Below are 16141 nucleotides of genomic sequence, written 5' to 3'. Positions count from 1 at the left end.
TCAACCTCTTTTGTCTCATCACTGTAACAGCTAGTGTGCTTACCTCTTGTCTAATTTTGAACTTTGTAATCACACACTACTTCAACACAAGTAAAAACATGAGACAATTCACCATAGAGGTTTTCCCACAAGCTGCAATACACTTCACTATCCCGATCAATTCTACCATTTGCAAGGACATCATCATGCTGAACTTTAAAAGTAAAACATTCATTTTCAATATTGTAAAACTCATCGGCACATACCTTATTATCATTTAAATCAATAGAATGAGGGATACTACAAACCAACTGATGCAAACAAGGAACACGAATATTACAATCCGGAGGTGATACTTCACTATGCTGATCACACTCTATATTCTCCTTGTTTATCAAACTGAAAACCTCTGCATTCTCAACATCCCATTCATGAAAAAGAATGCATACCTCCGGCTGAAGCAAATCCTCAGCTAACTCTTTCTCTTTCAGGCTTACATCTACCTAAAACACTTCCATTTGTGGTCTGAAAAAGTCATCACATAACCCATGCCTCTTGTCTTCATCATGAAGTAAATTCTTAGAACCCATGCTACTGCTATTTGGAACTACATCAGCATTACAAATTTGTTCCGCACAAGGGGAAACTTCATCATTCTCATCAATGAAATCAGCACCATGGATATTTGTATCAAAAGCAAAGAACTCCAAATCCGGTTCAAGCATACTATCAACATTCACATCCTCGTCATGGTACTTGAAATTCTGAAAGCATTCAAGTGTGGGTTCATTTAAATCTGAAAATAGAACATTACCAGCACTATCACATACATTCTTATCTTCAAAAACACTTTCGTTTCTAGATTCATAACTAAGGTACATAACTTGATCTTCTATTATATCATCTTCACAAGATGAATAATAAGAATTCTCATAACCACTTTCAGCTGCATAACTGGCATTCATTTGCTGATCAAAAGAAAGTGAAACACTTGTGCCAAGATCGTTCTCATTCTGAAATATCTTTATTGTTCATTTGCATACCTTCAAGGTACTGGGAATAGAACTCATTGTCCTCATAATCAGCAACACCACTCCATTCTGAAACACATTCATCACTGGGTATACTTGCACTGAACACATTATCAACATCATTCACAATTTCATTTTCAGATTTATCAGACTTAACCAAAATCTGATTTTCATCATATTGCACAACTTCACTTACATAATCAACACCATTTGGTGATCCTTCAGTATTTGGTATTTGAACATCAAATACATCAGCAACATTTAAAGATAGATGGTCATCATTACCATAATTTTCATTATTGTCAACCTTAGGAGATGCATGATTAACTTGATAATTTGCAGTCACATAGTCAGCATAACCGGCATACAGATCAAATGGTACATATCCCTTGTATATATCAATCTTCACATCAGCATTATCACAACATTGCACACTAATCATTCCATCATCATTGTGAGAGGAGACCGGCATTAACAGCAGAGGATCTTGACTCTCATTCAAATTTGAAGCACATGCATCAACAAAACCATTCGGAACTGCGGAGCTGGATGGACCTAGACAAGGAATGATTGGTTGAGCTTCACATGGTATTTCACCATTGAAGGCATTTTGATAAGAAACTACAACAGACACAGATCTCTTGGCTATCCCGAATTTCAAATTATTTTCAATGTCCCTAGCTGTGTTAAAGGCTTCATACAAAGTCTTAGGTTCTTTGTTCCTTAATAGGAAACCCATCTTCTTACCAAAAGCACTCATATAAATATCCAGACATACCATATCATCAAACTTATACTTTCTGGAAATTTTAGTCAATGCTTGTGAAAATCTGATGTTAAATGTTGGTACCAATTCATCTTCCCTGATTTGTATATAAGTGAATTCTTTCAACAAGTCGGAATCACTCACCTTCTCATCGAATTGATCCATGAAATCTGAAACCAATCCTTCCCATGAGGTAATAGAACTCACTGGCAAAAAAGAGAACCAATCCCTTGCATCCTCTTTTAATGACTGAACAAACAATTTCATGCATATATCTTCTTGACAAATTTCAAATTCTCCTATCAAATCTGAAACTCTTTTCACATGTTGGCATGTTGATTCTGATTTCTTCCCACTGAATATAGGCAAATACTTTCTGATTTCTATGGGTATGGGATTTGGGTAACCCAGAATACCTTCAAAGTTTAGAGCAGCATAGTGTTTCATACTAAAACTTTTCCTATTACATGGTTGTTCTGGTTTACTAGGCATGGCTCTATGTGGAAATACACAATGCTGAAAAACTTCACTGCTCATTTTTTTCTACTTCCACAAATGATTATACAATCTGCAATAAAAAACCTCAAGCACATATCCTTATTTAACTCTATTCCTTAACATTGCTTGACATAAAGTTCTTCCACATTTGCATACTACGGAAGATAACATACATTGAATATTTTAGCAGCATAGACATGCAAATCAATTTTGAGATTCTCTCTTTCCCTCTAAACTAGTGCTATTCACTAAATGGGAAAACTACATTATACATTCAAACTTTCAGAAGAGATGTCTTGCATTTAAATCCTTTGAAAATACCTAGAGATTTGTAGCTATAAGAGTTGTAGATCTAGAGATTTACTTCACACTTTAGCACTGTCTTTTACATCAGAGTCGCCACCTCTTGCATAGAGGATATTTTGAACAGCAGAACGCCACTCAACACTTATTAAATTCTTTGTTACTCCTTCGATCTTGCTGCAATCAACACTCTTCCAGGATGCTCAATACTAGTATGAATCACAGAGTTATGTGTGACTGAAATCTTTTACTGCATCTTCTTTATAACACTTTTATGATGAAAGCACCATGTCTGAGCATCTGCTACCTAGATCCATCTGCATCTTAATATGATTCATAAGATTATCAACCAATCTTGTGAAAGTCTTGGAATACAAACTTCCTTCAAGCACTGGTACAGAGACTAGAGTCGCCACCCAATTATGACATTGGGGAGAATTCATAAACAGCTGTAAGAACCTCTTACAACTCTGAACAATGTATATTTTCTCTGATTCTTCACAAGAAACTTTCTCTGATAGTAGACAATAACATTACAACCTAGAACATAATACTAAATCCCTCAACCATAAAAGACATTTTCAACTCTGTGCATTCTCAATAGGCAGACTCAATTATATTCGAAACAAAATTTTCAACCAGAGAATCTTTAAATTTCATATTCCCCAGTAGAGTCGTCATTTTTGTTGTTCACCAAAAGTGATAACCCAAGACACCTGCAAATCTATCTATGAGATAGCCAATCTCAATCAATGAAACACCTCAGGGCTTGGACAACATAACATAGGATCCTAATGATCCTCCTGCACTTCAGGTTCTGCTAGACCTAGGGGGGGACACCCTTTTGATGCATTGAATACAACAATCAAAAACATAAGACTGCATCAACAATGAGCAGACAAACCATTCCACAAGCTCACCAAATTAGTAACACACTACAGATTGGCTAGATCTGTATAAATCATAAATGAAAACAAAGCTTGGAATGAGAAGAACACACCCCTAAACATAAAGGGAAATAGATTTATCTTTTAAATTGTTTGATCTGAAAGACATCCCCAAACTTGTAAGATTAGTGCCTTATCCAAGGGCAACAAAGTCACACATCAAACTATAAATGAAACCTTATACTGCAAATCCATCTTCATTATTAAATATTCATGCATTTAATGCCTTGCATAAATGCATTACTCAGCTCACTCATAGAAAATATCAAATCCAGACACTATATTCCATTATTCATGATTTATTACAGAATTTAAATTCTTCCTTGAAGAATCCTTGCAAACAATCACAATTACCTCCTTGAGATAACAAATCTCATCCTCCTTGAGGATCTGATCTGAATATAATGAAAATACAAATTCAGAGACAACTTCTGTATGAATATGTGCATGCCTTACATACACAAGAACCTACAGCTAAGAACACCTATAGCAAAGAATCGAACTCCATTACTGAAAGGATAACCCTTCTCTGTACAATTTGGAAGAATACTCAGAATTGGAAGCCATGAAAAAATGGAGCCATTCTCCAAATTTCTGGAACCCTTACAACTGAGAAGAATTGGGAATAAAAAGGAGAGGGAACCAAATCAAATCTGCAATTGAAAATATCAAATATCTTCTCTCAAACTGAATTTTACTCCTGGCCAAAATGCTTCCAAAATATCCCACATTTGTCAAAATTAACTTCATAATCAGATTCCTCATTCCAAGAGCTTTCTGAAAATATATAACACTTTATACCTTGGCCAAAAATTGAGTACTGGGCGAATTAATTCCCCAATGTGCACCATCATTTAAATTTTTCATTTATTTAATATAGTTTAAACTATATAATAAACAATTTTAATTTTAATTTTTTGCCTCTAATGTGCTCTGACGCCTTGCCACGTGGTGGGATCTGATTGGTCGATGGGGTTGACCAGATGCCACTTGGGATGACACCTCATCTTTTGCCATCTGTCGGCCACGTCACCGCCACTGGGCTGCCACCTATGTGCCACATCAGTACCACCTCACCGAGACCAACTTGCTGGACCGCTGACTGTACCTGCCACTTGGCTTTCACAACTTCAATGGGTGTAACTCGCATGCATCTTCCTTTTGCGAAATAGCGCAAGCCGTTGATCTCTCTCAAACTTTCTCACTCGTTAACCCGACCTTTGCAAAATTTTGCCTGTCTGCCTCAGGAAGCGTGCCTGCGTGGGATCCACCTGTCACTACCTAGTCACCTCCTCTATCACCTTAGGATGCGTGCTCATGCATGGGCCTACCTTGGGTGCCATCAAGCACCATCCGTCAAAATCCTTTAAGGCTTAGACATATTACTATTGTGTGGAATTGTATATAAACATTTAATAATACCACTTCCCAGTGCATGTGGGATAATGATATTAATCCTGGAGCCTCATTGCACTTTGAAAGCTTTTGCAACCTGTTCAACGCCATCCATGTGAAAATATTGTATGGAATAGTAGGGCGAAAGATATCCTGATTCTACAATACTAAATTTGAGGCTTTGAGAATCATCCCTTTTCAAACACTCAGAGATCTTTGAAATTTATAAAGAACCAGTGGAATTCAAGTCATGATTTTCCTTTACAAAGATTGGATATTCCTTGGGGCCCTTTGCTTTTCTCACCAATATCATTTTAACAGGAATAGATCTCCACACATGGTTACTCAGTATAGTTTCTTCCTCTCGCGAGGTCTTCTTGGTGATACGTGTGTTCCAGTAATTCTTCATTTTATTGGTTGTTCGATCGGTCAATCGCCCTACTAGCAGTGCCCATCTATTACCAAGGAGTCCTTGCAGTCTAACGGTAAGCTCCTCTTCATCGGCTGAAATGTTCCCCCTCTTAACATCAGGATGGAGATGGTGCAACCAACAGATTCTACAACTCTTTCCACATCACTGTAGATCTGCTTTGTGAAAGGATCTCTTTATAGAGCATTGGTCATTCCCTATCCCACACGTAGAAGCTAAAATGGGCAAAAAAGTGGACTTAAAACCTTACACCTGCCAAAGGCCTTTCATTGAAAAACTTCTGCACATGCATTTGTTTGAAAGTTCCATGCAAGCATAAGAAAAGGCTCCTCAATTAAAATTCCAACTCCTTCGATGCAGAACAAAGATGCTGCACTGATGAATGTAGCTGGTACAACTATCCATTCACATTAGTCCCAAAGGATGATGGGAAAAGTGAGATGTTAGAGGGCTTTAAACCTTGATTTTAGAGGAGTGTAAGATAGTGGAATCGGTGCTCCGATGAGACTTTGGCAAACAACAACACTCTCATCGAATTGAGATAAATGTGTATCAAAACTATGGCGTTCATGATCATTCAGGTACAACTACCTCAAACCGTCGGACATAAACTAAATAATACAATGAGATGGATGTTGTGAACTAAGAACAATAGATATATCAATTTCTGGAAGGAACCTTTCTAAATCACATTGGATATCTAATCCATACATAGCGTGGCACTTGAGAGCGTAGGGAAAAAAAAAACACCATAATGTAGTCTAAGAGCTGATGCTTGAGATGGGTATCATCGGGATGGAAAATATCAGTATTGGCTTACCTTTCAAAGTCCATAACAAGCCCAATAGTTTCGGTAGTGATGAATTTCCATTACTTGCCACATCCCATTTCAAAATTGCACTAGTATTTGCATGTTTACCATGAACACGTAAAATGCTTTGGTTGTTTTGACTGCAAAAGGCATTCCCATTTTGCATTATCTTTTGGTGAGAAACATACTATTATTCTACTCCATCCATGGATGTCAACATTATTCTGGGAATGTTCATAGGGCCAAGTCGCCAATAAAATAACACTGCACAAGCATAGGCCAGGTCGGGACCCAAAGTGGGTCTGACTAAAAAAAATTTCGATTTCAAGCAACTGGCCTTTGAAATGCTTCACGGACCTCAAACATACCTCTGGAAATGATCGGCATCATTTTCGGATCATCCGACTGAAATTTGCAATCTCCAGGCGATTATGCCACAATTTTCACATTTAATCGCGAAGACGTAATTTTCAAACCTGTCAAAACACCTTTATGGAGCTTGCCATGTAACAGGCGTGTACTCTGATGTACAAGGATGACTTCTACCAAATGGTTTCTCAAGATGAGTCTCGAGCGAAGAGATTTTAATTTCCGAAAATGGCCAACTGGCTTTGTCAACACTGCAGACCTGATGAAGTCAATGTCCTGGCAACACATGACGCCTTTCTCAAAAATATCAAACGACCTCCCTAGGCCCTCAAATTTGGAACACAGGTACCTTTAAGTACATATTAAATCTTTGAATCCTCAGTTCAATCACCAGACTGGCAGGATACAAATGGTGCACTCACCAAAACAGCTACATTAACTGATAGATCACTGAAAGTACGGATAACTGCATTTGATGGCAAAATGAGCTCTTTTGAAAACCGATCAAACGGATTGGTAGAGGCTTGAAATTTGAAACGTAGCTCATCATTTATACCAACATCAACTTGGAACAAACATTCTAACATGATTCTTACTGGGGCAAATTTAACACCTTTGTGAAACAGGGCTCCGACTAGCTGTCTAAACAGGGACTAGTCAAACCATGCAAACTGCAAATGGATTTGGCTTCAAAAACTGAGCAAATGGATTCGTCAAGACTTGAAATTTCGTAGACTGACTCATATTTATGCATAGAATTGAATCCATTTTTAATTTCTCCATGACGATCAACAGGGAAAAAGATGTAATTGCTCAAAGTGGGCTACTCAATAAAATCTCTATTTGTGCCTAAAATGCACTTCCAACTCACCCCTCGAAATGGGCACCTGGTAAACTTCTCCAAACTGAATTCTAAAAGTTGCACATCACTGAATAGGCCAAATGAAAGGTGTGGGACATGAATCCCAAGCCTTACCCTCTGAAAATCAACCGGTTCCATTTTACCCCCTTGCTAACTAGGCTATTCAAACTGACTTATTTTAATCATTCGGAAATGCAGGGCAAATTTTTGAAATGGGCCTATGAACTTGACTCAGTTTTAAATACTCCCAACACAAGTGACTTAGGAATAACCGATCCAAGAATGAGTGATGTTTGATTTATATGCATGAATGCATTCTAAAATATATATTACGTTAAAACTATGATGATTAAGCTAGTATGAAGATGATGATATGATAAAAGATTATAAAATTATCCTAGCAATGATATACTAGTCTAGCATGGATATTCTATGATATAAAAAATGCTTCTAAATGCTATTATGATGAATTAACAAAGAGAGGCTAAAATGTTTAGTAAATTAGACTATAATGTAGATGCATGAAAGATTGTTGATATGAAAATGAGGAATGAGAGCTCTATTTATAGGGGAAATAGGGCAATGGATGGTCAAGATTGAATAATCTTAACAAGGGCTAGGATTGAAAATTAATCAATCCATGTTTACAATTCTCACCAATGAAATGGTGACAATTGTCAACAAGAGGTTGCTTGAGAGGAGATGAAAGAAGCATTAAATGCCTGAGAAGACATGAAGGTTACCCAAGGAGGTGAGGGTTAAGGTTAGGTCAGGGTTATCCAATGGATAAAGCTTTTATCCATGGGGTAAACTCTTGTGCAAGGGTTAAATAGATAACCAAGGTTAAAGCCATGAATGCTTGATGAGACCCTTGGGTTAGATGAGGGTTAAGTTAGAGAGAAACTATCTAACCATGCAAGAAGGTTGAGTTAACCATTAATGGTTAGGAAGACTTTGAGGGTTAGCTAGTTGGAGAAATAAAGCCTTTAATGCATTTCAAAGACTTTGGAGGCTTTGAGAAGTGACTTCTCTTTGCTTAGGAATGTGACAATAATTAGGAGATGAATTATGCTAAATTGGAAGTGATTAGAAGAATCTAGAAGGGGTTTAGGAGGCAAGTGGGAGGTGTAGGAAAATGCAAGTGGGGGGAAAAGGATTTTAATTAAAATAAAATTAATTTATTTAAACCAAAATAGGTGCAACTTGAATAAATACAAGTGGGGGGATTTAAATAAATAAATTAGATTTATTTATCCGCAATGATCAATTTAATTAAATGTAAATTTAATTAAAAAGGGAGAAAGAAGAATTAACTAAATAATGTGATTTATTTAATTAAAGGCTAGAAAAAGGTTAAGGTGAATTTAATTAAATAAATTGAGTAACTTATTTAATCAAATAGATGAAAATGAAGAAATTAATTAAATAGGATTTAATTAACAGGGGGAATGGGGTTAAAATAAATATTAAATATTTATTTAGGAAAGTGGTTAGATTTATACGTCTACATTTTGCCCCTCTTTGAAGTGACATGTGTGCACATGCTGATTCAAAGAAAAATTTTAGGATATGTTGCGAAAGTTTGATTGATATGATGTTGTGTGTCAAAATGCCAATATGATGCCCCAGATGTAGATTTGATGAACGATATTGATGATACCCCCTCGGGAGATGAATCAAGGATTTAGTGAAAAGTTGTGAAGTTAATGAGCATTTTTGAATTAATTGTAATATGAGAATATTGACTGTGTTGAATGCACATTATTGATTCATCTCCCAAAAATGATCTTGATAAGGTTAAAAATGAAAAAGTGGGAGGAAAATACATGCCCCACTTATTATCCTTTTTTATTTTACCCTATTAAAAGGTAAAAAGTGATTTTGAAAAATCATTTGCACACTTGTCTCTTTGTGATTGTGACATTTGGAGCTCTGACGATGATGTTGATTCCATATTCCTCACACTGATTTGAGCACGTCGGGCGACACCAGAGACCTGCCGCCTATGGCCCACCAGTAAGTGACCAAAATCCATTTTCGTTTTTGATTAATTTTATTTATTTTGGTCACGTTTTTCAATTTTGGGTTGGATTTTGTCAGTTTAGCACGTAGGGTAGGTTGTCTAGTGCATACGATAAGAGTGTTAGCGCATAGCAAAACCCTAGGAGGTTTAGCATATGAGGGCCACATTGTAGCGCGATCGGGGGATAGGTTAGCATATAGGATGATTTAGCACATAGGGTCTACATATAAGCGCAATGGGTAGGCCAGGTAGCGCATAGGATAACTTAGCTTGTTGGGTAAATAGGGTAGCGCAAATGGTGTACCAGTTAGCACATAGGCTTTGTTTAGCACATTGATGGAAAAGGCTAGTGCATAGGTGGCAACCTAGTGCTTTGGTGTCATGAGTCAAACAAATTAGATAGATTGTGTAGATGTTTATATGGGTCCGTTGATTTCTCTAATATGGTTCATGATCCAATGTAATTCCTGTTTTGTGATGATGTTTGATTCTGATATGTTGTTATATTATGATATGAGTCTATGTTCGGTATGGATCTTTTCTTTCAATATGAATTGCTTTTCGATATGATTTGTTGAGTTGATTTGAGTCTTAATTTTGATATGGATCTTGATTTTGATTTCGATATGGGTCTTGATTTTGTTTTCAATATGAGTCTAGATTGATTTTTGATATGAGTCCTGATTTTGATTTTCGATATGGATCTTGATTATGATTTTTGATATGGGTCCTTGAGTCTGATTTCGATATGGATCTTTGATTTTTGATATGGATCTTTGATCTTTGATATAGGTCCTGATTATTGATATGATTCTGATTTGATATTCGATATGGGTCTAATTTTCGATATGAGTGATTTTCGATATGGGTCTGATTATCGATATGAGTCTGATTTTTGAAATGAGTCTTTGATTTTTGATATGGGTCTAATTTTCAATATGAGTCTGATTTGATTTTTGATATGGGTCTAATTGATTTTAGATATGGGTCCTTGAGTCTGATTTTGATATGGATCTTTGATTTTCGATATGGATCTGATTTTTGATATGGGTCTAATTTTCGATATGAGTCTGATTTTTGATACAAGTCTTTGATTTTCGATATGGGTCTTTGATTTTCAATATGGGTCTGATTTTTGATATGGGTCTTTGATTTTTGATATGGGTCTAATTTTTGATATGGGTCTGATTTTTTATATGAGTCTTTGAGTTTTGATATGGGTTTGATTTTCGATATGAGTCTGATTTTTGATATGGGTCTGATTTTTGATATTAGCCTGATTTGATTTACTGATTGATGTGAATATATTTTTGATATGCTCTTGAAATGCTCGCCTCTTTATTAAACATGCCTTGGTATATCATTAACTGGGGTTTATTGATAGTGTTGGCAGAGAGATGGCATAGTGATATGAACACCTTTCACTTAGCGACTGGCAAGATGATAGTCACACCAGAGGACTGTTATCAGATTCTATGGATTCCTATGGTTGGGGCTCTATTACCTTATGAGAAGACCAAGGAGGGTGGCATGGAGGCTCTCTATCACATCTTTCAGGATGATGAGATTAGTGGCTACAAGATCTTGTGGCTAGAGTTTTTGGATTTAGGTTACAGTCCACTACCATTAGTATTAGCAAGTTTTATTAGTGGCTTTCTGTGTCCCAACCGTAGGTCAAAGGGACTATCTATTGGATGGGGATTGGTGTTGGAGGATATGGTGACATAGGTTTGCATGGGGGTCTTGTATGCTGGCCCATCTATACAAAGAGCTTCATTAGGTAGTATATCTGGGATATACTAGTTTATCATCTGGGGTGACATTGTTACAAGTGTGGGCCTAGAAGCATATACTAGTCTCGAGACTGCTTGCAGACAAGGATGACCCAGTTGGTCAGGCTTATGTTTATGGGTATACAAGTGTAGTTGTCCAACGTAAGCTAGGTAAACTAGAGCATTGGTAGAGGGCATTGGATGGTATTGATACGTTCATCTAGAGACCGTATATGGATTCTAAGGTGTGGGAAGAGGATGGGATAGAGATTTCCTATGTATATATGTTGAGGTACCTGATTAGGCAGACACCCTTTATTATTGAGCGATTCCTGCACAACCGCATTCATCAACAGTATGGTAGATAATAGGGGATGCCACAGGGAGCCTATTTGTTAGGTCTCAGATACAAATGAGAGGGGGGGTGAATTAGTTGTCAAATAAATTAAAAAAAAAAAACAACTTAACCAACTTACTACTTAATACCGGTGAACCAGTCTTTTTATACCAGTGGACAATTTTATTAGATAATTGCAATACCCATAAAGATTAATGCATGAAACAAAAAGACAAATTCATCCACAACACTTAACACCAATATTTGTACGTGGAAACCCTATAAGGGGAAAAACCATGATGGGAAACCTTACCCACAATCAGATGATACTATTGCAAATAGTAAGTGTATACAAATGGGGTTTGCACATGCATAAAGGCCAAGCGCCTAGAGCTCACTACTCAAACACAAAATAGGAGTCACACTGACTACAATTGGATGGTTAAATCCAATAAGGATGTACTGCTCAAAATAGCATCTTCATATGTTGGATTTAGTACCGGTGTAGTTCTGATATGCTTTCACAAAAACCTTGCTTCACCTTCAAATGATGTCTGCATCTATAGCTCTACTTAATCTCGCATATACCTTCACACAATTCTTCTCTGCATTCCACAACAAATATGAATATACCAATAATCAAATCTTCCAAGACAAGGTGTCCAAATGATGTCTTCGACATAACCAAGTGTTTTCCATGCCATTCCAAGTGTCAGTGATCATTATATCTTGCCAGTGCACCAGATACCGATGACTGTGCATAAGTCATTTGCTTGTCGGTGAATGTTGCTGATTCTCCAAAGTGCCAGAGTTGATAAGGTTTAGTAGGTGTTGACATCAATGACAAAACCATACCAAAATACCAACACTATTTATATGCTCGTCGGCAATAGGATGTGTCAGAGTGGAGACCTACCCTAGATAGCAGAGTAGCTGTTAAGGAATACATGACCTTGGCAAGACAAATCTGGGGTTATGGGGTTGTGGTAGTGGATGCTAGGATGATGGAGGAGTTTTCAGCTACAGAGTTGAGGGGGAGCAGCCACAGAGGTGAGGGAGAGCCAGATGGAGAGATTTAGATGAGGGAGAGAAGGTAGGAGAGGGAGGAGATGGAGGCGGTGGTGGAGGAGATGGGGGTGGAGGTGGAGATGGAGATGGAGGAAGGAGAGGAGGAGATAGAGGGGGAGGTAGAGGTGGAGGAGGAAGAGGAGGAGATAGAAGGAGAGGGGATGGAGATAGAGGTGGAGATAGAGGTAGAGGGGGTGGTGGAGGATGAGGAGGAGGTCTCATTCTTGGTGCTAGTGGGGGTGGTAGGGTAGGTGTGGTGCTAGCTGTAGTGGGTGGGATAGAGGATGATAGGCGACCTTCCCAAAGGAGGAGATATGATGTTCTACCTCCACTGGAACTTCAAACAGGGGCATTTGTAGGTGGGACTAGGACATAGGTACTCATTTAGATCAGAGTTCCCACCCATCGACAAGATTCTCATATTAAAGCGCTACAGGTCTCGGTGCAGCAACTATAGACACAGGTGTTAGCGCAGTAGCATCATATTACGCAGGTTATCGCAGAGCGGGATACAAAGATAGAGTGTCGGGGCCAGGCAAAGGCCCTTGCTGATAGGTTAGAGAGAGCCACGACTGGTGCCCAAGTTTGGGACACATTGAGAGAGATACAGTACTCGGACAAGGATGCTAAGTATTATACGCGTTTATACGAGGAGATGGTCCCTCTAGATCACAGAGCTCCTAGCTATGTTGCAATGGCATCCAGTTGATTTGGTCGTAGTCATACAAGGATAGAGAGAAAAGGTGTTATGGGGCCTGCCCGACATGATCCACCTAGTGGAGATCCAGGAGCTGGGACATTTACTGCCAGATCGTTTGCCTCAGGAGATAGTCATACCTAAGAGACCCGTCTCTAATGTTTTTTATCACTATTGTTGTATTTTGATAGACATGATATCCCTTGTACATTTCAACCATTTTTGAGATATATATACATACATATATATATGGCACTGATTTCTCTGATCCACATGTGATGTGCTTATTGATGATGATTGATTTACGATGTGCATTATGTTTTGATATGATGATACTATGAGGATGATTAGATTCTTAGATAATAATGCTCTTGATTTTTTATTTTAATTTTTATATGACGATGTGAATGCATGATTCATGATGGAATGAGTGATAATATGATGTTGTATTACATTGATTACTTTGAAATGAGATGTATCTTGAAAATGAGATGTATGATAATGATAATGATGTGAGATGTATGATAATGATAATAACTAATGCAAGATTAAAATGATGTGCAACCTAATGCAAGTTTAAGATGAAATGCAACTAAATGATCACTTTAAGTCTGTCATTTTCATTCCTGTTTAGTCACTTGTTTGTGCTATTTTTGTCATCATTGAGCTTTTGATATGTTGAAAGTTAATACAAGCATCATGGTATAATTGAACCATAATGGCATGAGTAAAACTTACATGGATTTTTGATATTGCAAGGTGGCACAAGTGTCGAGGTATAATTCAACCATGACAACCTGAGTGTTTCTTGCATAAAATTGACAAGAGTTAACCATTTGTATGTGCAAAGTGGAAAATATCTTCAATGATATGTTTCCAATCATGTATCGAGACAAATTTTCACCATATGAATGATTGCCTCATAAACAGAAAACCAAAGAAAATATCAGATTCCTTCATCGCTTCTCTAGCTCAGTGAATCTTTGAGTAGCTTAGGAGATCTAATGATTCAGAAATCAAGATACAAATAGTCAAAAATTCATGCCAAACGTAAATAAATCAAAATTCATAAAATCATCCATCATGTGTGTGTTAAAGTTGCAGTTGGATAATGATCTTGTTCTCTAGCCTGATGAGCAGTTTTGACATTGGTTCCCTAGTATGTTGCAATCCTTGTTTGTTGCCTGAATGCTAAAGTGAGGCGAATGCTACCCTCAGTCATGGATATTTTCCGATGTGGATATATATGTTGATCACCAAGCCATGGTGGGATATGATATGGATAACTGTATTAGATAATCAAGGACAGTGACTACACTAAGTATGCCCGAGATAATGTTGTGTGCAAAAGTGTTTGGCGATGACTATTATCTAAGACTAGATGGATCAAAGATATGAGTACTGATAGATAGAGGAGTTGTTCTCTCACAAATAGCACCTGTTGCCAGGTTCTCACCACTTGTTTTTATTGCATTTTTTAATTTTTTTTAAATTTTTTTTTGCCTTTTTCCAATTTTCTGATTTTTTTGTTTCACAAAGTGCCTGTTTGCCAAGTTTTCATCATAGTGACGATTTTTTATACTTTTTTGATTTTTTTTTTGCTTTTTTGATTGATCCGTGTAGGGGACAACTCAAGAATAGACCTTCTTTAGATGGATGTTGTTGGTTGGTTTGTCGATCACATCCCCTTCTGAAGTTGGCAACTGATATGCTCTTGATCCATTAGGTTGATATGATAACAAAGGGACCCAACCAGTTAGGTTCAAACTTCCCCTTCGTTTCTTAATCTTGCTGATTTCTGGGATTTTCTTGTAGGATGAGATCACCGACTTTGAAAGCCCTTGGGATGACTTTGTGATTATAGCTTATGTACATTCATTGCTGATATGACTTGAGATGGTCATAGGCATGTTGTTGTTTTTCATCCAGAAGTTCTAGTTCATGCAACCTATTTACTTGATATTCCTCATCTGGTATGAGGCCCTTCAAAGATACTCAAAGAGATGGGATTTCAACCTCAAGAGGTAGAATTTCTTCTAAACCATACACCAATGAATATGGTGTCACCCCTGTAGGTGTTTGGATGCTTGTTCTGTAGGCCCAAAGTGTCGGATTGAGTTGTACATGCCAATCCTTACCAGCATCATTTACTATTTTCTTGAGGATTTTTAGGATTATTTTGTTTGATGCTTCCGCTTGACCATTCTCCTACAGGTAGTATGGTGTGGAGAAGCGATGTTGGATTTTGAATCATTCACATAGCTTTCGCACATCTTGATTCTTGAAAGGATGTTCGTTGTCTGTGATGATGGAACTGGGAATGCCATATCTACAAATGAGATAATTGAGGATGAATGATGAGATATGTTTTCCAGTTATAGTGGTCATCGGGACTGCTTCAATCCACTTGGTGAAATACTCTGTGGCGGTGATAATGAACGTATGCCCATTTGAATATGAAGGATGAATTTCCCTACCAAATCAAGTCCCCATTGATAGAAAGGCCAAGATGTGGTGGACGACTGTAGGTCATGTGCTGGTGCATGGATAAGGTTGTCGTGAATTTGACATTTAGGAATTTCTTAGCAAATTTATAGGACTCTCTTTTCATTGTCGGCCAATAATATCCCATTCTCCTAAGTTTCTTGGTGAGAGTAGGACCACTTGAATGCGTACCACATATACCTTCATGAAGCTTGTGTAAGGAAGAGCCAAATTTATTACGATCGAGGCATCAAAGAAGAGTACCATCTAGACCTCGGCGGTAAAGTGTGTCAGCGGTTAAGGTATAGTGGGTAGCTTGTTGGATGAAGCTACATTTTTGGTTGCGAGATAGGTCGGGTGGGAGAGGAT

This window comes from Cryptomeria japonica, chromosome 10 (assembly GCF_030272615.1).
Source record: "Cryptomeria japonica chromosome 10, Sugi_1.0, whole genome shotgun sequence".
Lineage (NCBI taxonomy): Eukaryota > Viridiplantae > Streptophyta > Pinopsida > Cupressales > Cupressaceae > Cryptomeria > Cryptomeria japonica.
Note: the sequence above shows the minus strand (reverse complement) of the source record.